Source organism: Microtus pennsylvanicus, chromosome 14 (genome assembly GCF_037038515.1).
Source record: "Microtus pennsylvanicus isolate mMicPen1 chromosome 14, mMicPen1.hap1, whole genome shotgun sequence".
Classification (NCBI taxonomy): Eukaryota; Metazoa; Chordata; class Mammalia; order Rodentia; family Cricetidae; genus Microtus; species Microtus pennsylvanicus.
In genome coordinates, this window is record NC_134592.1 from 25,757,784 (window position 1) to 25,780,892 (window position 23,109).

Consider the following 23,109-nt stretch of genomic DNA (forward strand, 5'->3'; position numbering starts at 1 on the left):
AGGCTTTAGCAAGAAGTTGAATGGGAGGTTCATGTACTTTTCTAGGGTTAATTAAGAAATAATTAAAGATCCTTAATTTTATATGGATTTCTTTTAACTTCATCAAGTCTCACAGTTTAAAGGAGAACTTTTGGAGGATTAACTACTTTCTCCTGTGGTTTTGAATAGGCTCCATTTTCTTATCTAACTCTGTTACCAGATATATGTTACATGGAGTATAAAGTAACACACAGTACAGAAGGTGGGTTCAGGGTTATCCACGGCTAACAGGGCAGATTTCATTAGTATCTGTTTAGTTGCATCCTAGGAATGATACATTGAAGCTGGCTCACACATAGGGGAAAGTTTCTTTGATTTCATGCAACCCAGAATGCCCAAGGGTTTAGCCAGGCATGTGCCCGGATTTCTTTCTCATGTTTTGCCCATCTTTCTAAATGAGATTCCTGTCAAGTGGTGGCAAGGACAGCCACTTACTCACCTACATATCTCTCTACCAGACAAAAGGAGGGTAGTTAGAAGATGAATCTAAAAACGATTGTTTTTCCCTGTGTTTCCTCTAACCCTGGGGGGAAGGCATCTTTTTTTTCAAAGTGTAACAAAAGGTATGTTGAAATACCTGCTTGGCTCACCTTCTACCAGCCATCTTCCTGGGACCTATTCACTCTGCTAAGAGACGGGTGTTCTCTGTGTGGTCAGATGTGGATCACTATACACACCAGGAAACCCAGAGAATCTATGAGGCAGATGACAAAAAAGGATGTTGAGGAGAACAGGAGACTTAGAAAGAGAGAGAGAGAGAGAGAGAGAGAGAGAGAGAGAGAGAGAGAGAGAGGGAGTCTACGTGCTTATTAGAATGGGCTAGGGCAAAGTAGAAAACATGGGCATATCATAAATAGTCATTTTTCATTTTATGAATATATGCTTTCCTGTATCTATATAAACTAGAAGAACCAAATGAGAGAAAATGCATTATATTTTCTCTGTGGTATTGACTTAACTCAATTAATATGCTTATATTCAATTGTATCTGTCTTTCTGTAAATGATTTTTATTTAGACCATATTTTCTTATAATTTCCAGATAGAGCAATCTAAAGGTTAATATAAATTATCTTTAATGTTAGGTAAGGATTCTGTACATTATTTTAAAAACTATCATTGCAGGATGTACAAAGAGAATGCCACTAACAAATTTATATTTAACAGAATTACTCTGGTAGTAGTCCAAGGAAGATAGACATATTATAGATAAATGATCTATGGATGCATAGGTAGCTAAATAGTAGTAGCTATCAAGCAGTAATCAAATAAAGAGTATATTGAAAGATAGGCCGTTCCATTTGGTAGTTAGGTACTCTTGACCTTTGACACGCATTCACAAACGTTAAAGATGGAAACCCTAGTGTACTCTCAGGACTTTTCAACGGTCATTGCTGTACTTCTTCTAGGAAACCTTATCTAGCCCCATAATCCGATCCATGCAATTATCTACTGCCAAATAATTGTCTCAATCAGTGTTTAGTTAATGTCTGTTGTTTTAAAGCAATAGTTTCCCATTACTTCATGCACAAAGGAAAACATTACTCCCAGGATCCAAGGAATCCAGTGAAAACCAACCTCACATTTAGGTGAAATTGTATTATTCTGTTATCTACAATTATTCTAGTCAAACTGAAACTATTGTTTCCTGATTGTCTTCTGTTCTCCAGTCTTTGTAATCTAAAATATATTGAATGTATTGTTTTTTCAATTAAATTTTATTCATTCTTTTATTCATTCTCTGAACAAATGTTTACGTGTTTACTGTGCCCTTTTAAAATAACAGGAGAAAATGGATTAGTGCTATGCAGGAACTACTTAAGTAAGACCTAGTCACTTCCAAGGTGTAACCTTAGAGTGGTATTTAGGTTCTTCCTTCACTACTCCATCTCACTCTTTCTGCTTCTGCAGTATACTTAGACAATGTGTCTTCTGCTTGTCTTTTTAACAAGACAAGACAGACTGTTCTTGCAGAAATACTGCCGTATTGCTTCTTTCTTTAGTTACAGAACAGATGTTCACTATACTTCCTAATTTTGATATATATATATATATATGTATAAAATATGCAAGTGAGAAGTTTATAAGTATGTAAGTATGTTGGGAGATATTACTGTTCCCTACCACCGTATGAAATTGGATTTATAAGACAACTCACTCCATTTCACTGTTCTGGTTCACACAGGTTTTAATTTTGACTCTTCCTACGGAACTTATTTTAAAAGCTGCAGTCTACACAAAGTGTTTCTCTAGTATCTGTCTATTTCTTTATCCCTAAATTTCCACCCAAATTATTCTATGCCTTTCCTCTATTAATCAGGTTTTCTTTACAGAATTTATGATTTTTTCCCACCCTTAGAGAGAAAGTGTGATCTATGGCATGAGCAAGTCTCACTGGTGAAATTAGAATGGATTCATTTCATCTTCTCATCTCCTCTTTAAAGTGCACAGCGACTTCCACTCGTATTTGTATAATAATGCATGTTTCGACATGGGTTACTTCTCATGTAACGTATTTAGCTCACCTTGTAAAATAATTCATATTGTATCTGATTTCAAACCTTTCTGTTTTCCAGATTTGGATTTCAAAGCCATCTCTCTAACAGTCTTGGTAATGTTCGAATAAATTCTTCTCTTGGAAATTGTCCATGTTGACATCCCACTCCTGGTTTAGGAATTGTAACCTGTTTTCCTGCCTCATCTATGTAGCTAGCTGATCATTTTCCATATTCACCCTTTCTATAATGTCCTGTCCTTCTTCCAGAAAAAAAACTAAAACAGTGTCTCTCCAGCCTTTCGGTTCTGTCTTGAAAGCTTCAGAGTCAATGAATATATACTTTATTTTTTTCTGAATATATTATGTATTGGCAAATAAAACAGAAATAACAATAATCAGTGGACTTGAAAATTCGGTCAGATCACTTTTGATGTGTTGGGTCAGATCTGTATAGGATACAGCCACATTTCACCACCAGCATTTGGTGTTTCTGAGGCAAAGAATCAAAGTCCTCACACCCAATGCTGCTTATGAATTTTCTCTATTTCTTAAAAAGTGATGACTTTCACATAGTTTTGACTATGACCCTCTATGAGAAATCTCATATATGTTACTAATACACATGAGTAGCAATGAACACACACACACACACACACACACACACACTTGAAGCGTGGTTATGACAGAGGCAAGTTTTGTGAAATAATACTTTCCTTATGCCAGATTGCAATTAAGAAACAATACTGCATTGTTGTATATAATGAAGAAAGGAAAGGACTAAGTTAATTCATGTCTGCTAATGACTGGTATCCCACAGTTTTGAAGAAGTCTTCAAATGAGACTTGGAAAATTGGTCTGCAGTCAGAAACACAGTCACACCTTTCTTCCCTGGCTCTCTAAAGTTAATATGTGAACTATTAGCAATCTCCTAGTAATGCCGAATTTGAAGCCTAATTGCCTAGAGATTCCAATTATTATTGTGTTGGGATCCCACGGTTAGTTGCATAAATAATTTCATGTAAGTTACCAAGAAGCCATTATATCTGTTTGCAAGGGACTCTTTGTTTCTATGCCATGCTGGTTTATTTTTCTTATATGTAGTTATATATAGTTAGTCACTTGGTATGGCGTAGGAAGAAGGTTCCCAGAACTTAAAACCTGAATGTGTAGTTTTTAGTTATTGACAATAATGGATTAGTTTAACTTTTTTTTTGCCATACTTGATTCACTAACATTTAACTCAGTTTCTTTCTATGGAGATACGATAGATAAATAATAATAAAATAATATGGTGATAGGCATCAACACTAATGTTAGTTACCTGAGGGAACCTATAGAGCATTATCTGTGTATTTGTAATATATTAGTTGACTACTGAAGTTGAAGTTCATCTGTTTATTCATTCATCTTGTAAACATTACATTTATTAAATATTAATTACATATGTAATTATCTTAAACATAGCATAATGAAAACAGAAACACCACTTTTCCTCTGGGAAATTAAAATTTGTGGGAACAGAGACAATACTTCATTTGAACAGTAATAAAAAAGACCATAGTGAACTGTAAGCAAATTTCCCATGACGTGTGGATAGCATCACATGGTTTCTCCTGTCTTTCCGGGTGTCTAAGAATCTGATCATTTTTCTGGGTCAGTGGAGCAAGTGATGTAAGCAGTGGCAAAAATTTTGATTGTCTAATTTGTACGTTGGCCTGTAGCAGTTCTTTTTCTTTCTTTCTTTTTTTCCTTTTTTGAGGGTGAGGGTGAGAGATTCACATTTATTAATGCAGAGAAACCACTGAATTGTAAGTGGGCCAACTCATCTATATGTTAGTGGGTATTGCCATTGCTATAGAAAATTAGTCACCTTTTTGTTGTGAAAAATTGATATGAACCATTCACATCTATTCATGATATATATGTTCATATAGATTATATTCATTGTTTCTTCTCATTCCTTCTTTTGAAAATTACATTGTCTTGTAGAATTAGAGAAATTGACAATTAAAAATATATTTTATATGCCTTAATAGAGTAAGAATGAGAGATACAGACACTGTCTATAAAACAAAATAACCCATGATCTGTGACTTTGTTTCTGTATTTAAGCATAACCCTGGTTCTATAATGATAAGGCAAAGACAACTAAGAATAAAAACTCAACAGGTCTCAAAAGCCAGGTCAAGACCAACTAATAGGCATTTGTGAGCATATTAGTACAGAAAATATGTAGGGTGTGATGATTTGCTTTCCTACTTCTCAAACAATATATGTAAAAAAGAATAAACATTTTTTAAAAAATGGCAGGTTTTTAAAGTTGCCTCTTTAAACTGTTCTTAATAGGATTCCACCGAAGTTGCAGACGTATATAGATCCTCCTGGAAAGTGGAAACGGACAAGATCTCCAGACAAAATTGGGAACATGGGATTGGGAGAAGAAGGAAAGGTGAAAAGGAAAGAGGAAGGGAGAAGGAGAGAGGGGAGGAGAACTTGAGGGAATGGGATAGTCGAGATGGAGAAAGGACAGAGATGAGAGCAAGAAAAGAAATATTTTGATTCAGGAAGCCATTATAGGGTTAGCAAGAAACCTGGCTCTAGAGAAATTCCCAGGAATCCACAAGGAAGACCCCACCTAAGACCCTAAGCAATAGAGGAGAGGGGGCCCAATCTTGACTTGCCCTGTAGTCAGATTGATGAACATCTTAAATTATCACCAAAGAACCTACATCTAACAACTGATGGAAACAAAGGCAGAGACCCACATCAGAACACTGGACTGAGCTCCCACAGTCCAGTTGAAGAATGGAATGAATGAGAATATGAACAAGGAGGTCAAGACCATCATGGGTTCACCCACTGAATCAGTCTACCTGAGCTAATGGGAGCTCACCAACTCTAGCCAGACTGGGAAGGAACAAGCATAGGATCAAACTAGTTCCCCTGAATGTGATTGACAATTGCATGGCTGAGGCAGACTGCAGGGCCACTGACAGTGGCACGAGGATTTATCCCTACTGCTTGTACTGACTTTTTTTGAAGCTATTCTCGTTGGATGGATACCTTGCTTAACCTAGGTATAGTAGGGAGGGTCTTAGACCTTCCACAATGCAAAGTACCTTACCCTCTCTGAGGGCTGAGTGAGGTTGGGGTGGAAGGGTATGTGGAGGGCATGGGAGGAGGGGAGGGAGTGGGAACTTGGATTGGTATGTATAATGAAAAAAAGATAGTTTCTTTTCTTTTCTTTTTTTTTTTTCGAGACAGGGTTTCTCTGTAGCTTTTGGTTCCTGTCCTGGAACTAACTCTTGTAGACCAGGCTGGCCTCGAACTCACAGAGATCCGCCTGCCTCTGCCTCCTGAGTGCTGGGATTAAAGGCGTGTGCCACCACCGCCCGGCAGTTTGTTTTCTTTAAAAAAAATAAATAAAAATATACTGTCCTTAATAAGCAATATTAAAGACAAGAATTAAAAAAAATGTAATAGCTGGGATAACATTCCGAATAGATGTACAATTTCATTTATTTAAGAAAATCCTCATTATCTAAAATGCAGACTCCATCATATTCCCAAACCACCTCTGGCACTTTTCTTGCATTATTAACTCAGAGTATATGCAACTCTGAAGGAAAAGTAGAGATTTGTTTCCAGTCAAAGGTGAGGATTCACTGAAGTGTCGCCTAGGATGGACCTACCAGTCCATCTTCAGATACACAAGGTCACCAGTGCTCAGGATTCCTTTTTTTTTCTCCCCTACTGAAGAATGACTGACATATACAAAGATCAGACAGGCAGTAGCTTTTCAGGGTTTCCAGGGGCTCCTTCCTTTTGGCTTTACTCTAGTCTAAATACACCCATGGGAGCTCAATATTGTTTTTCATCTCTGTATCACCAATTAGGAGTTTATCCCAGATATCCCCCTTAAAAGTTTTGTAGCCCAACACCGCAATGTTTAGCTTGAAATATTCCATCTTCATTTTCATCTTCAGCCTTGTGTTGAGATCAACCAGGGAGGTTGATTGTGTGACTAGGACTGCAGCCTGGGTAGCCTACCTCACAGTTCTGAAGGTAGTTCTCAGAAGGGTTGAGTTTCTTTGTTGTCCTAATGCTGGTCTCAAATTGACCGAACCTGTAGGATTAAGTCTTCAGATAGTGGGTGAACCATTGAACTACCTCAGCACCACAATTTTTGCCTTTGATATCAATACCAAATAGCCCACAGTTGTTTATCTTATTTGAAGAAGGCAGCTTGATAGGCAAAGCTATCTGCTCCATGCCTGGAGCTGTGAGGGTTGAATAGAGAGGTTCTCTAAGGTGATGAAGACCAGTATGAGGTAGACTCCTGACTGGCAGTGATCACGTGCCCATCTTCTTTAACCACGCTGCAAAATCTGGCACACACTTTTTCACAGTGCAGCCCCATCTTGGTGAACTTGATCTTGCATAACTACACCCCTTTATAGGACTTGATCAGGTAGATCCAGACCTTTGACACTGTGCTCATCTCCTGTGGCCATTGTCATCACCAGGCTACAGTCCCCAGCACTACCATGACCAGCCCCAGCATGGTGGCATGGAAGCCGTGACTTCCCAGAGAGGCTAAGGCATCCAGAGATGAGGAACTGGATGCACCTGTGTTAAATCAAACCACTCCATGCAGCCAGGAGCAGTTTTGAAGTTTCAGATTTTATTTTAACATATTTGCTCTCTTTTGAACTGTTCTGTATTTGAATTATTCAGAGAGAGAGGGAGATAGATAATGGTCTAGTTTCTTTCTTCTATAATGAACTATTCATTGATATACTTTCTTTTCTTCAGTGTAGGTTTTGAACAGATTGATTTGAAATAAAGTGCCTGTAGATATATGCATTCATTTCTGGATCTAATTCCTTAATCTACATGCTTATGTTTTGTACCCAGTTTTTTTTGTTATTATGGCTCTATTCCAGAGGTTCTGTTCAGTTGTACCTTCTTTTTCATTTGATACTAGAAATTTTAAAACTTAATTTTAGTTAATGACCATCATGTAAGAGTACATTTTACAGCCTATTTATTTGTATAATTTCTCTTTCTACCTATCTCTAGCTTTATTAGTCCATGTTCAGATAAAATATAAGAAATTGCTTCCATTTTCTTTTGGCTTGTTTTGTTTTCCATATTGTTACTTTCAGTATGTTTGTCTCTTTCCTAGTAAGATGTGCTTCTTCTAGTCAATAGACAGTCGACTCATGGTTTGTAATCCATTCATAAAGTCTAAATCTATTAAATTAGGGAGGTAAGTTCATTTACATTTAAGGCTATTACTGAAAGGGGTTTACTGATTCTTATAATTCTGTTGTCTATTTTTCTCATTGTTTTCTTCTTTCTCTCTTCTATTATTGTGAGTTTGATGGTCTTCTGAGATGGGCATAATTTTCTCTTAGTTCTCCTTTGCCCATCTGTCCATCTCATGATATTTATTCATTTTTGTAATCTCGACATTTTAATAAAGCTATCTCTATATTTTTCCCCTTAATTTAGAATTCCTTCAAATATGTTGCATAGAATAATCTTTGTTACTATTAGCTTTCTTTCAAGTATTTTTTTTTTAATGTGACAGGTCTCTCTACATAGCGCTGGCTGTCCTGGAATTCACTTTGTAGACCAGACTGGAGTCATACTCAGAGATCCCTCTACCTCTTCCACCTGAGTGCTGAGTGAGGGGAGTCAAATCATGTGCCTCTACACCCAGTCTTCTTACCAGTTGTATGTTTGTTCTGGTTTTGGGGATTCTCCCTAATGCCATTCTGATACATTTATCTTTGGGACTCCTCTATTGTAGTTTAAGATACTAAATTCTATACCTCTAATTTTTATTTCAGGTTTGATCCTTTAACTTGATGTCTTTGTCAAGGCCCAGAATTATTAGCAGTTATACTAATGCTTATTTATCTCTGACTTTTTTTTTTGATATGTAAAGCTAGCATCTCCTCAGTCATGACCAAATTTTTCTCCTTCTGCCTGATCTGGTCTGTTATAGTGGCTACTGTGGTTTGTTTGATTCATTGAATTTATTTTCAACATTCCTTGACTCTTGGTTTTTTTGTTTTGTTTTTAATCTAAACTTTCTTGTGGAATTTCGTCTCATGCTGTGGATTTTCTCTTTGATGCTGTCGATTTTCTTCCTGTCTTGAATGCTCATTTCTTCTTTTAGTCAGTAACTAGTCTTACAAGTTGATCATTGAACCTGTTTTCTGGCCTTTCAGCTATTTAATGTCTTTAGATATGATTATTGAAAGGTTATAATTTATTTAAGAGACATGATGTGGCCTTGTTTCTTCACATTTCTCACATTTTTATGCTATATTTTATATGTATTTGTTAGTTTGGATGTCTCTTTCAGTTCTATTTGGAGCTCTTAATAAGCAATCCATTTTTGAGGGCTTAACCCTTAGTATTCCTGAGATTAAAATAGACTACTTAGATATGACTTCTGTTCCCTGCCCTCTTACTCTGGGGAGTCAAGGCTGGAACTTCCTGCTGTGCTTCCCCTCCCTGTTTCCTTTTCTGTTCTTATTTTTATACTTTACATCTTTCTGCTATCCTTTCTCCATCATGTGGCCTTTGATGTTTTTGGAACAGAGTCTGTTTTCTTGTTTTCACTCTTCTGATTCTCCATGTTGTGAGGAATCTGCCATCTTACTCTAGACCATTGACTCTCAACCTTCCTGATGCTCTGACCCCTAAATGCAGTCCCTTACATTGTAGTGACCTCCAACTATGAAATTATTTCATTCTTACTTTATAACTCTAATTTTGCTGTTATGAATTGTAATATAAATATGTAATATACAATCCCCATGGGGTCATGACTCACAGGCTGAGAACCACTCCTCTAGAGGGTTAGTATTGCTTTTTGAAGTTGTCATATATATCTGGTTGGAAGGGAAGTAATAGTAGCTAGCAAGTAATTCATCAGAACATATGTGACCATGTCGTTATTTTAGTCTCTATTCTCTGTACTGAAGTAAAAGAATCCTAGAATTATTGATGCTGAGTATTGTGTATATATAATATTCTATATATCCATTCTCTAGAAGGACTAAGAGGCGTTCTGTGAAATGGCTAACAACTTTTTCTCTAAAGCTGCATTATCTTAATGCAAACATTGTGAACCTGTCTAGAACAAGGACTATAATGAGGTCTTCAATAAAGTGTTTCTCAATTTCTGTACCATTGACATTCTGGGATGTTTACTTCTTTTGGGGGTCAGACTATGCTATGCATTCTAGGCTTTTTATCCACATCCCTTCCATCTATTTAATAGATGCTGGTAGTATACCTCATCTGTCCTGTCATGACAATCAGAAATGCCTTCAGATGTTGCCCAGTATCCTGTTGTGCAACCCGGCAATAGCACAGAAGCTACAGAAGGAATCTTGATAGCTATTCCTTTAGTTAAGGATCAGTAGAGGAGTGAAAATCAATATACAGTTTACTTTGAAAATACTGTAGTTCACGAAAAAGAAAATAGTACTTAAAAAGACTCAGAAGAAAAACACAGCTTTGAAAACACTGTTCTTTAAGTTTCAAGAAAAAAGTTTCAGAGTATCTTTTGTTTGATACTCAACAGAATGCCAGATCTCAAGTGAGGGGTTGCAGAATAGGAGAGTAAGTTCCTATAGTGAATGTAATCTGAAGACCTGAGAGATGTCTCAGCAGGTGGAGAGGTGATTGTGTGCAGACCCAATCGATGAGCTGGGCTCATCCCCGGGATCTTAAAGGTGACAAGAGAGAATTGATGCCTCAGTTCCGACCTTTGACCTCCTCACACATCATAGTGTGTGTGTACTCACACATATGCACACGTACTCATTAAATAAATCCATAAACAAAGACACTGAGAAAAATTAACCGGGAGAGTTGAGTAAAACTTTATGAAAGGAGACAGGTTATAAGGAGATTTTGGCAGGTAATGCTATATTAAACTGCAGTTAAGTAGGCACTCTCAGACACTCCATTTATATCTCCTAAATCGAATTATGTGTATATTTATTTTATTGATGCCTAAATAAAAAGATTGTTTGATCAGCATTTCACTTCTACAACATTGCTGTTAGAAGGACACACGTTTGTTGGCGTGGTCTTTCGATGCCAAGTGAAGTAAATATTCATCATTGTCCAGAGGAACGAGAAAACCACATTGGCTGCAGGACATGTGCCTCAGTGTCCTTTGTGGAGCACATGCATTAGCGTAGTTAATGCACTAGTGCTCATCCATTTGCCATGATGACTGAGGGACTAACCTGAAGAGAAGTTTAGATAAAGCAGGTTGTGGATAGTGGAAGCCTTGCTTGGACTAAATACAGTGTCAATCACCAACCATGCCATTTTGAGTGCCTGTTGCTGAGTATCCACATGCGTGTGTTCATTGCCTAAGGTAGGTGTCCTTCATATTTACTGAAGCCTTTGAGCTGTTCCAGGGGTCTCTTGTGGTGTCCTCTGGAGTCTGTTACTGATCCAGCAACACCACAATCTCCCCTGAGGCCAGGGCCCCCCAGTGGCACCACTGATGACAACACCAGAAGCTATGGAGCCACCCCGCATTCCTTTGAGGTTGTGCAACTGAAGAAGCTTCTAAGGCAGTGTTTCTTACTTCATGGTTCAGAAGCATCCCTCGTGATTTCAAACAGCATTTAATGATCTTGATGACTGAAACAGTTCTTTCAAGTTTGTTTCAGATCTCTGTCTTTTCCTCTGAATTCTTCTTGATTTCTGGACTAGCAATAAATCCTAGTCATATATCCCATTTTAGAAATGACTCATTTTCAGTAATAGTAAAATTTTGTTGCTAGACAGAGCTCACTGCCTTTTTTAGTCCTTCTAGGAGGTCTCTTGTGTTTTAATCATGTTTTCCTGCTAATCCTTTTCTTCCTGCTGTTTATCTCTGCACTGATAGAAGTTTCAGTAGTTTTTAGGTCAAGGTAGAGGCAGCTCCTTCTCATTGTATTTCCCTCACCTAAGCATGTTACTGATTGAAATTGAACTGTATTGCAAAGTTGTTCTGACATGACTATTTTAATTATTACAGTAAACCTTTCTTCACTCGTAGGATAAACAGTGTTGACTAGGGGAGGAAAAGCTCTATTTTGACCTTAGTACATTCACACCAGGTCCCAGAAGATATTCTATTAACTGCTACGAATAGTTTAAAAATAAGTTTTAAAATTTCAAGTATTTTAATTCAGCAAACATGAGTTTTTCATAGTGAACACTTTATTATATATCTAATTCTAGAGCAAAGGAGCAAGTTTCCGTGTCCTACCAGTTTGCTATCCATTGCTGTTGATAAACACCACGACCCAAAATACCTTGCAGTGCAAGGTTCTTGTTTGTTTGTTTGTTTGTTTCTCCATATTACAGTTCTCTACTGAAGAAAGCCGAGGCCGGAGTTCAGGGCGGGAACTTAGAGGTAGGAGGTGGAGTAGAGAGTGTGGAGACATGATGCTGTCTACTGGGCTCTTCTCTATGGCTTGCACAGCACAGTTCTTATACAGCCCAGCAGCCCCAGGGGCGAGCACTGCACTTGATAGGCGGAACACTCCTGCATCAATCACCAATCAAACAAATGCCTTCTAGACTTGCTTACTAGCCATTCTGATAGAGGCATTTTCTCAATGAAGAGTCCCTCTTCCCAGATGACCCTAGCTTGTGTCAGGTTGACAAAACCTACTCATAACATCTTATATTTTTATCTGGGCTCACAACCAAAAGGGAAATGATGTAAAGGCAATACTCTTAGTGTTTCAGTAAAGCTTATGGTAGTAGTCAATAAAATTGAAAAAACAAGTGGATGCTTCGTTAAAAGATACTTGTTGTGTGTGGTGTTTTACTCTTTTGGCTTTTTGAGGGAATCACCACCCAACTCTCAAATAAATCACAGAGAGACTCAGTCACGAATGCCCAGCTTATGTTGGCTTGTTTCTTAATTTTTTTTCTTAATTTCATTTTACATTCCATCCACAGTTCTACCCCCTACCCCTCCCCAAATCCACTATTTTCAACAGGAATAGGCCCCCATTGGAATTCAACAAAGTCTGACTCATCAAGTTGGGGAGGACCAAGCCCCTCCCCCCTGCCTTAAGACCTATCATGGCATCCCACCATAGGGAATGGGTTCCAATAAGCTAGCTCACACACCCGGGATAGATTCTGGACCTACTGCCAGTGGCCACTCAGATAGTGTGTACCTTGTTTCTTGCCAGCTTTTCTTAAATTATCCCAGCTACCTTTTACATTTGGGCTTTTATCTTTCTCTATTTCTGTATACCTTTCTTTACTTCTTTCTCTATGGCTAACTGGGTGCCTGGCCCCTGATGGCCTCCCCCACCTCCCCCTCTTGTTTTCTTGTTCCTTGTTCTTGCTCCTCCTCCTTGTTTCTCCTATTCATACTCTTTGTGTGTCAGCCCCACCTATCTTTGTTCCTGCCTCGCTGTTGGCCATTCAAATCTTTATTAGGACCATCAGGTGTTTTAGACAGGCAAAGAATTACACAGTTCACAAACGCAAAATAAATGAAAGTCACACACCCTAAAATAATATTCCCAACAGGCACTTATGCCCCATGCTAAAACTATGAACACGAGTGAGCCAGCGTACTTTTTTTGCTTTGGATGTGTAGGGTAGCACTTTAAAGTTTCATTAGAATGCTGGTTGTAGTAGAGGATACTGAAGATGTAATCTAACACAGGAACAGTGCTGTAAGAGGGACATGGTGGAGCTGGATTTGCACACAATTGGAAGGTAAAGCCTGTTACTGTCTAGTTGTGGCTACTCCGAGGAGGAGTTCTCATGAGGATCTCAGAAGTTTCCCAGTGTGGGTTGTAATGAGAGAGAAAGAACTTGAAAGATGTTTATGGAGAACCATTGTGTAATATGCTTAGTCCTTGAAGTAAATTCTCACAGAATATAAATAACTGGAGACCATGATGGAGCTGGAGATTTCTCTTGTGGCGAAGCTCAAGCTTTTGCTTTGGGGGAAATGAGAGTGCATAGCAACAGCAGTTTTACATGACATCTTTCAGATCCCTTGGATTTTTCCTTGTGGCATCTTCTAGAAGACTTTTAGCATTTTGAACTTAAGGTCAGGAAAAGACTTTTATTCAGGGGTTGCCAAATTGGGACATATGTACAAACGAGTCCTTGTTCAAGCCATTTTTAGCATTGTCTAGAAGTCAAGTCTGGAATGAGAAGCAAGTTCTGTGTGGAACCCTATCATCTTTAAGAAGTGTTAAAAAGCTTAACCAGGCAGGGTGTTGGTGATGCACACCTTTAATCCCAGCACTCAGGAGGCAGAGGCAGGTGGATCTGTGTGAGTTCAAGACCAGCCTAGTTTACAAAGCTAGTTCCAGGACAGCAAGGGCTCTTACACAGAGAAACCTTGTCTCAAAACACTTTAAAAATAATAATAATAAAAAAGCTTAACAGGGAAGGTTTTAGAGAAATGATATTATCAGAGAGATAATATCAGGATGTTGTTGGGGAGGAAAATTTGAGGTCTGCCCACAGGTAAATTTTAGTAAGTCGTTTGAAATATGTGTTGGACCCAGCAGTTGACAGAATATTGTAGAAGTTCACTGAAACAGTTTACCTGAGCTAATGGGAGTTCACCAACTCCAGCTGGACAGGGAAGGAACCAGCATAGGTCCAAACTAATCCCTCTGAATGTGGGTGACAGTTGTATGGCTGGGGAAGACTGTGGGGCCCGTGACAGTGGCACCAGGATTTATTCCTACTGGTTATACTCTTTGGATGGATATCTTGCTTGGCCTAGATATAGTAGGCAGGGTTTTGGACCTTCCCCCAAAGTAATGTGCCTTACCCTCTGAGGAGTAGATGGGGGGTTATTATTGGAGGAGGGGTGGAAGTGAGAACTGGAATTGGCATGTAAATGAAAAAAAGATAGTTTGGTTTCTTTTTTTAAAAAAAGTAGAGTAAATTAGATAAAAAAGAAGTTTCAATCCTTTATAGTAATTGGAGAAATTAATAGATGGATGAGTGAGAATAATACCAATGTATTTTTCTATGTTGTAGTAGTCTTTTCCATTACTAGTATTTACTAATCTTGGGCTTCTTTTTCCCTGTAAGAGTAATGATAACTGATTAATAAAAGTTTATCCTCAATCTCAGGCTTGGCCTTTCTTATCGCTAAATTGTATATTTTTCCTAATAAGGAAGTCAGGACCACGAGGGGTGCACCCACCCATTGAGACAGTGGGGCTGATCTATTGGGAGCTCACCAAGGCCAGCTGGTTTGTGACTGAAAAAGCAAGGGATAAAACCGGACTCTCTGAACATGGCGGACAATGAGGGCTGATGAGAAGCCGACAATGGCACGGGGTTTTGATCCTACTTCATGTTCTGGTTTTGTGGGAGCCTAACCAGTTTGGATGTTCACCTTCCTAGACCTGGATGGAGGGGGGAGGACCTTGACTTTCCACAGGGCAGGGAACCCTGACTGCTCTTTGGACTGGAGAGGGAGGAGGAGAAAAGTAGGGGGGAGGGGGAGAGGGGCGGGAGGAGGGGGAGGGAAATGGGAGGCTGGGAGGAGGCAGAAATTTTTTTTTCTTTTCAATAAAAAAAAAAAGAAAGGTGGGGATGCATCCTACACGTAATTCGATATATTCACACTGTACACTAGGAACTTATACTGAGAAGTAAGAGGTGCATATCACATTTGTAAAAAAAAGCCACCACTATCAGAGTATGTGATTAATTAAATTATAATAGTGGTAAAAGAAAAAAAATTCATCATTGAAATTTTTCCAGAATTAAGTAACAATGGCATTTTCATGTTCTGAAGGATGGTGGGTTGAAGGAAAGTATCCTTTTATTCTTTTTCTAGTATCTTAATTTCTTTCATCTTAAGCATGACGAAGTCACTTTTACAAGAAAGAAACTTTGTGCTATTTGTTGTTTTTTTGTTTTTGTTTGTTTTTTTTGGGGGGCAGACAGTGCTAAATTCCGTTGTTTGTTCTTTAGTTCTGACAGCATTTAGTCAACTCTTCTTACCTAGAAACTTCCAAACAGTCTGTTGCTCTATTAATGCAGCTCTTCCCAAAGGAGTCAGGGTGTTTGCTTCACTTGTCTCTGTCTCTTGCTTTGTCTTTCTCTGTCTTTTTTTTTTAACCCTAGAGAATGAAGGTTGGTCATTTTGAATAGAGGGTGATCAACGTTTTCAAAAGTGTGCAAACCAAGAATGTTTTCCCCACTGTTGTGTTCAGACAGATTGTATCAGAACAAAGACTGTGGGTGGCCCATGGATATCATTATGGAACCTAACAAGTGTCAACAAGAAGTATGTTTTAGGCGGACATAGAATACTTTATTGTCTCTTAATCATAATACAGTGAAATCACTCCAGGCACACATTGCTGGGGAGAATTCCAGTGGTTCTAAACTACATTAACTTCTTTCTCCACTGTCTTTTCTTGGATTATGTATAATACCCCCGCGCTATCTGTAAAATATACTCAAGTTTCTTGCTTCAGCTGTTCTCATCTGGTAACTTATCCCATGTGTTAGTCTTTGCATAGAGTTGTTTATCTTTACTCACCTTTTGAACCATGTCTTATTTCTGACAGAATAAGAATTGTATGAATAACTTTATAATCAAATATTTTAGCTGTGTGAGAGTAAATGAGGTATTGCTTGTGAATAATTTTAATATAGATTTTTATTAACTGAGTCATTTTCTACCTTAGTACCATCTACTGTGGACGTGGTCCTATTTAACTTTGTGCCTTGATCATTACCATACATTAATTAGAAAGTTAGGACCCTGAATTCTCTACTATGTTACTTACCTCAGTTTTCATAGTTTTGTAATAGGATGAAAGAAGAAAGTCTGTATCTTTTTAATATCCAGGTGGCTTTACAATAAAGTACATTCTGCAGAAAATCAGCAAAGGTTCACTACTGAAATTGAAATTCTTTATCTTGGTTCAATTCAGCACTAGCCTTTCAAATGTTTGTATATACTGCTTTCATTCATTTGTGGTTGGAACTTTCAGTCTCACAAGGGCAATAAAAAGATGACTATTGTGCATTTTCTTAAATTTAGTAATTGATTCAATTAATATTCACTGTTTTCCACCATGCTGGGGACTGTCTCTACCCTTTTGAGATTAACCATTTCATTCATTGTGGAAGGGGAAGAAATAATACCGAAACATATATATATATATATGTTTGTGTGTATATATATACATAACCATGTAACAATATATGTATATGTATATATATATATACACACACACACACATACACACAATCAGGTGGTGTGAAAATTGTTACATGGTTATGAAGAAATGTAAGCAAAGGGATATGAAAGAGGGAACACTTTACAATTAGACATTGCTGAAAAGGTGATTATGGTGCAACATCTGAGAGAACAGTCCCGTGCCCTGGCTGTCTGAGAGAACATTCCTTTTGTGTTTTATGTTCAGTCTAAGGAATACTAGCAAAAAAATGAAACTGAGTGACACCTGTTGCAAAATCAGAAAAAAAGTCAGTAGGTTTACAAGTCCATACGCACAAAGTTTTAGAGAACTTACTCTCTTGACCTATTGAAAGGAGAGGTTTGCATGGCTTGAAGCACTTAGAGGTCATCTGCTGGAGGAAATGGTGCTTGATGGAGCTGTAAACTTTTGTGGTGCGTCTAGATAATCCAGTGTAATATTTTCATTTGAGGTTTCTCACTCATGCTGGCAGGGAGGTGACCATGTAAAGTAATGATCTCATGGGTCAAGAAATAGGACTTAGTGTGTTCTGGGGGAGTCCATGTAGTCCATACTTAGAAGATAAATTTGTTAATGCAGAGATTGACCTTTCATGAACATGATGTGTCTATATGTTTAGAAAATATTTCTTGGTTATCTTCATGTGTTAGACAATATGCAGAAAATGTTTGCCATGGGTACAGTGGGAAGCAAAATATTAAGGACAGTCTTTGGCCTCAGGGAACCTAGAAATGAGATGATAGTTGAGAAATTGAGATGCTTTGAATCCTTCTGATATGGCACTGTTGAAGACCTTGCCCTTGTCCTCATTGCTTCTCCGTGTACTCTCCCTTAGTCATCCCCTTTAAGGACCTTCTGATACCATGGGATGAATCTGGGTAATGCAGAGTGATCCCTTTCTAGAGATCTTCTGGTTCACAGACTTAATTCCATGTTCGACCTTAATTCCCCTCTCATGTGATAACATTTCTTAGTCCAGGATTAGAATGTGAATATTCTGTGTTCCTGAGGAGTTGGGTGTGGATACTGGCATAGAATGTGCTGTGTTTCTACACACAGGTGTCTGTTTGTGTCTCTGTTTGTATGTCCATGTAGAAACCAAAGATTGACATCTAGTGTCTTCTTTAATTGTCCTCTATTGTTTTTAAGGCAGTGTCTCTTTTTGAACCTGGATCTCAGCAGTTCAACCAGTCGCATTGACCAGCCAGTCCCCAGTTAGCCCCAGTATAGACTTCTGAGCACTGGAAGTATAGGAATATGTTGTCATGTCTGTCTTTTTACATGGGCTCTGGGAATCGAAACTCTGGAACTTATGGTTGCATGGCATATATTCTACCTACTGAGCCATCTCTGCATCTCAAAAAGTAGGCTTTAAATTATATGAATATTAATAAGCCTTAAAATTCTACCATTCTTTGTAAGTATCTAACAGCTAATGACTTTGGTGCATAAATATAGTTCCTAATCATTATAGTTATATCTAAAAAGGTCACCCACAGCCGCATAATATTTCAGAGACCAAGAGGACAAAGATGTAGTAAATGATAGGAGCCTGATCAATCCCCAGACCTAAGTCCCTAGCAAGGATGACTCCAGCTAAGATGACTCCTAGCAAGACCAGCTAAGACCTAGTGGAGAGGGTGCCTTAACTGGCCTTCTTCTGTAATCAAATTGGTGACTACCCTAATTGTCATCATAAAGCCTTCATCCAGTACCTGATGGAGGTAGATGTAGAGATGCACAGCTAAGCACTGGTCTGAGCTCTGGGGATCCAGTTGAAGAGAGGGTAGAAGGATTTTATGAGCAAAGGGAGGTGTCCAGATCATGACAGGGAAACCCATAGACAGCTGACCTGAGCTTGTGGGAACTCACAGATTCTGGACAGACAGTTAGGGAGCTGGCATGGGACTGATCTAAGCCCTCTACAACTGGGTGACAGTTGCGTAACTTGGTCTTCTTAGGGGCCCATAGCAGTGGGATCAGGACCTGACCCTGATGCATGATCTCACTGTTTGGAACCTATTGCCTATGTTGGGATGCCTTGTTCAGTCTTGATGCAACAGGGAGGAGCTTGGTCCTCCTCAACTTGATATGCCATGACTTGCTGATTCCCATGGGAGGCCTTATCCCATCTGAATGAAGATGGAGGAAGAGTGGATTGGGGTGGGCAGAAGGGAGGTGGGGGGAGGGAATGAAAGGAGAGGAGGGAGGGGAACTGTGGTCAGTATGTAACATAAATAAAAACGATGAATCAAAAATTTATTCATGCCTTTAATCCCAGCACTTGGGAGGCAGAGGCAGGCGGATCTCTGTGAGTTCGAGGCCAGCCTGGTCTACAAGAGCTAGTTCCAGGACAGGAACCAAAAGCTACGGAGAAACCCTGTCTCAAAAATCAAAAAAAAAAAAGACTCCTGCAGGGTCATCAGATAAAAAAAAATTTCTGAGACTATATTTTAATGTAGAACAATACAGTAAACAAACCATTTTTAGATCCCTGTGGATGAGCCTGGGAGCCTACTCTGGTTTCACCTTTATTTTCCCCAGGAGTCGTGGAATTTGGAGAAAGGGTGATGCAGAGGTAGGATGATATAAACCAGCCTGTAATGAATGCCTTTGCTTCAGAATTCAGCACGTCAAGTCTATTACAGGTCAAAGCAAAGGGAAATTCAATTAGCAAGAGCCTTGTCTGTAATTGAGTATTGGCTCCAAGGAGCACATTGTAATGAATTTTCATTGACAGATTAGAGAAGTGATCAGAGATGAATGAGATGAAGCTAGGCATATTTCTTTAAGGCTGATGAAGAGCAGGTACTGGTAGGTAGGAAGAGCAAGCTAAGTAAAAGGATTAATAGGCAACTGGCTTCTGCAAAGAGAGGATTATTACACTTCTTGGTGAGTTTGTAAGTCTGGTGACATGAAAACTGTGTCCTCTGTTAAGGGCCTTTCACAAATGTGGTGTTTTCACATTGATAAACTAAGCAATGGAAAGCTGCTTGAGGTTATAATAAAAGAAAATATTAAAAATGATGAGTGGACATTACCAAGATGTCTGTGGCAGGAAATATACTATAGTAGAAAGAATATATAACCAAATACATTGATGGAAAGTTTTTATTGTAATTAAAGCATTAGGAAATAGGACAACATGGTAGCTGAGGAAATGAAAAAATATTTAACCAGTTCCACAGTAGAATATAGAATGATAGGGTAGGGGCAGAGAAAAAGAGAAGAAGAGAGGAAGATAATTCAGATTTTTAGGTTGCCTTCATTGAACTAGAAGTTGAGGATTGTTATGGTTGTTGGAATATTGGGGAAATAATGTTATTAGTGTATTTCTCACTTGTACAGTCTGCAACAAAAGTAGTAGGCTAAAACTCACGAATTGTGGAATACAAAATGCTGGAAAACATATAATAAAAATTATTACTTTGCTGGTTTTGATTGCTATTTCTGTCTCCATGAGTTATGTATTTGGATATCACTGCTATTTGATAAGCTTTTAAAATATGCATCTATATATGTGAGTTAGTGTGTGTGTGCTTGAGTGTGTGTGTATAGACAGAAACACTAATGCCTCATTTATTTATTAGACTGTTGTTAATACAAGGTCAGAGCTGGCATCACAGATTTCAACAAGAAGCCATATTTTTCAATGATTTGTACTTCTCTGTAAAGTTTCCTAAGGAATTAATCAGAGACACCAACTATCATGACTACTTTAAGCTTAAAATCTTGCAGTTGTTCCCATTTGCTGCCCAACACAATCTGAACTCAGTAACAACACACAGACCTCTTTGTGGCAGATGTCTATTCTTGTTTGCTTTGCTCTTCTTGCAGTTTACAGAACTATCGAGGTTTCATGTACTATAGACGAGTTATGTGGCTCAATAATTCCCATCCTAGATATGAGGTTCTCTGATCTCAGAGGCCTCTGTAGGTACTCTTTATCATGGTACATCTGCGGTTGTTCAGAGTTTGATTACTATGGTTTAGGAAAAAGAGTGAATGCATCTCATGGGAACATTTATTCGAATTTGGACCCTTTAGTTCATGTATTTATTAAGAAGTGAACTTGAAGGAGATATTGAGATAGTCTGGAAATACACAATATGATCAAGTAGATCTCACCCCCAACTTCATAAGATCTTCAGTCCAGCTGTAGACAGAGTACATAGTTGGAGCTCTTGGGGTAGGTATATAACTCAATTGATGGAACACTTTCCTAGCATGCTCCAGGCGATGGACATGGTCCCTAGCCCCACAAACACTGGAAGTAGGTGATACATGTCTGTCATTCCTGAACTCAGAACACACAGGGAGTGTAGACAGGAAGATCAGAAGCATACGGACTTCCTTAGCTATATAGCAAATTCAGAGGAAGTCTGGGCTGCATGGGACACTGTCTTGAAAATACCAAGATGGCAAACCCAGCAGTTCTTAGTTGGAACTCCTTTTTGTCTTCCTAGGTGTGGGAGTAAGGAGTATAAGAGATACATTAGGTTGAAGACTGGGGGTTTTCATTTCTGAGTGGAAAAATATGATAGTATATGAAGGATGGAACAAGGCAGGGCAGGTGGGGCATTGAAAATGAATTACAAAGATAAAATAGGCTGAAGAGCAAGCAGAGGCTAGTAATAGAATCAAGCGAGTTTGCGTGGCACACGAGAAGTGTTAACTTAATTATAGGGCCACTGAGGCACCTCTGTGCTCCAGGCAGGAGAATTATATGAATGTTTTCACCTCAGTGCTGATGGGCAAACTTTCACAGTGAAACTTTTACAGTGTGAAGCTTTACTATTAACATAGTAAATGTCTTATTTCAAAGCCTAGGATCCCTCTGGAAGAAAGCAATAAAAGAAGACAGATGTTGTGTTTCTTTTGACTTTATCAGATATTTTCCTTTTAAAAACATGTGGTGAGGACTAAAGCAATGGAACTTTGGTTCACTCTTAGGGCAGCTTTGTAAACAAGCACATTGGAGAATGACTTGGCATCCTATATAAGCTATATGTACAGTTGGTGTGTGACTAGAAATTCCTTTGTTAAAGATGTAGCCAAGAGCAAGGCTCTTGCACATTTGAACCAGGAGGTACTAAGGTGCATATTCATCATGTGTAATCCCTCCCTCCCTCCCTCCCTCCCTCCCTCCCTCCCTCCCTCCCTCCCTCCCTCCCTCCCTTCCTCCCTCCTTCATTCTTCCCCACCACAGATTAGAACAAGGTGGTGGCGCACGCCTTCAATCCCAGCACTCGGGAGGCAGAGGCAGGGAGATTTCTGAGTTCGAGGTCATCTTGGTCTACAAGAGCTAGTTTCAGGATAGGCTTTAAAAGCTACAGAGAAACCAGGTCTCAAAAAACAAAACAACAAAAAAGAAACTGTTAAAAAAATAAAACCTTAAAAATGAATATTTTATATATAGGCATTTATTTTACCAACATGGTGGAATCTCAGTAATATAATGTTGTTTGACAAGTCAGAGAATATATGTATTATGTTCTATTTATATAATATTGAAAGACAAAGTGAGACAGTTTATTATGCCAGGCTATATATAAATCTGTATATGCTAAATGGTAACCATATTATTTCTTGTCATTTTTCTAACACAGCAGGCTTGTGGCTAAGTTTCATAGAGATAATTTATACATTATATAAAAAGCTAATTTTCTTTGGTTTTGCTATTTTCAAACATGGTCATAATTCACAGTCCTGGCTCACCTAATACTTGTTATGGAGCTCAGGCTAACCTTGAAATCACGGAAGTCTTCCTGTCTCAATCCTCAGAGCTCTGGGATTTGAGTAATGAGCAAACACTACCAACCCAAAAAGCCAATTTTTAATCAGAGGATGATTTTATAACAGTTTTGCAGTAGGGTCAAATGTCAGATTTGCTAAGCATGTGGACTTGTCGTCAGACTAGCGTCACATTCCACTCTGTTGCTCTCCAGTTGTAGGCATTGGGATTCACATAGCTCCTCCTTTAGTGCAGTTGTGGGAGGCACTTGTTAGGAAATTAGCCTGTGTGAATTCTCTTTCTAGGGAAAGCTCCTCCACAGTCCGTTTGTGCTTTATTCATCTTTACACATGGCATGGAAGTCTAGTGTGTTCCAGACATGTTTTTACAACTGAATACTAGTCCAGGGCAGTATTTGGTGAAGGTTAGTTCTCAACTTGCACAAAATAGGAACTATCCTTTTCTCATGCCTCAGTTTCCACTTCTGTAAAAATTTAAGTGAGACAAAATTGATTCCCTAGGACCCCATTTTGTCTACCAACTGTTCCCTTGGCTCCTCATTAG

At 38.6% G+C, this 23,109-nt stretch overlaps 1 protein-coding gene and 1 pseudogene across 2 annotated transcripts in view; one reads left to right on the forward strand and one right to left on the reverse strand.

Moving 5' to 3' along the window:
- Cep128 (centrosomal protein 128) overlaps positions 1-23,109 on the forward strand; it is a 342,557-nt gene that overhangs the window by 209,554 nt on the left and 109,894 nt on the right. The gene's annotated exons all lie outside the window — the stretch shown is intronic.
- Positions 6,372-23,109, reverse strand: part of LOC142835193 (mitochondrial amidoxime reducing component 2 pseudogene) — a 53,056-nt pseudogene continuing 36,318 nt past the window's right edge.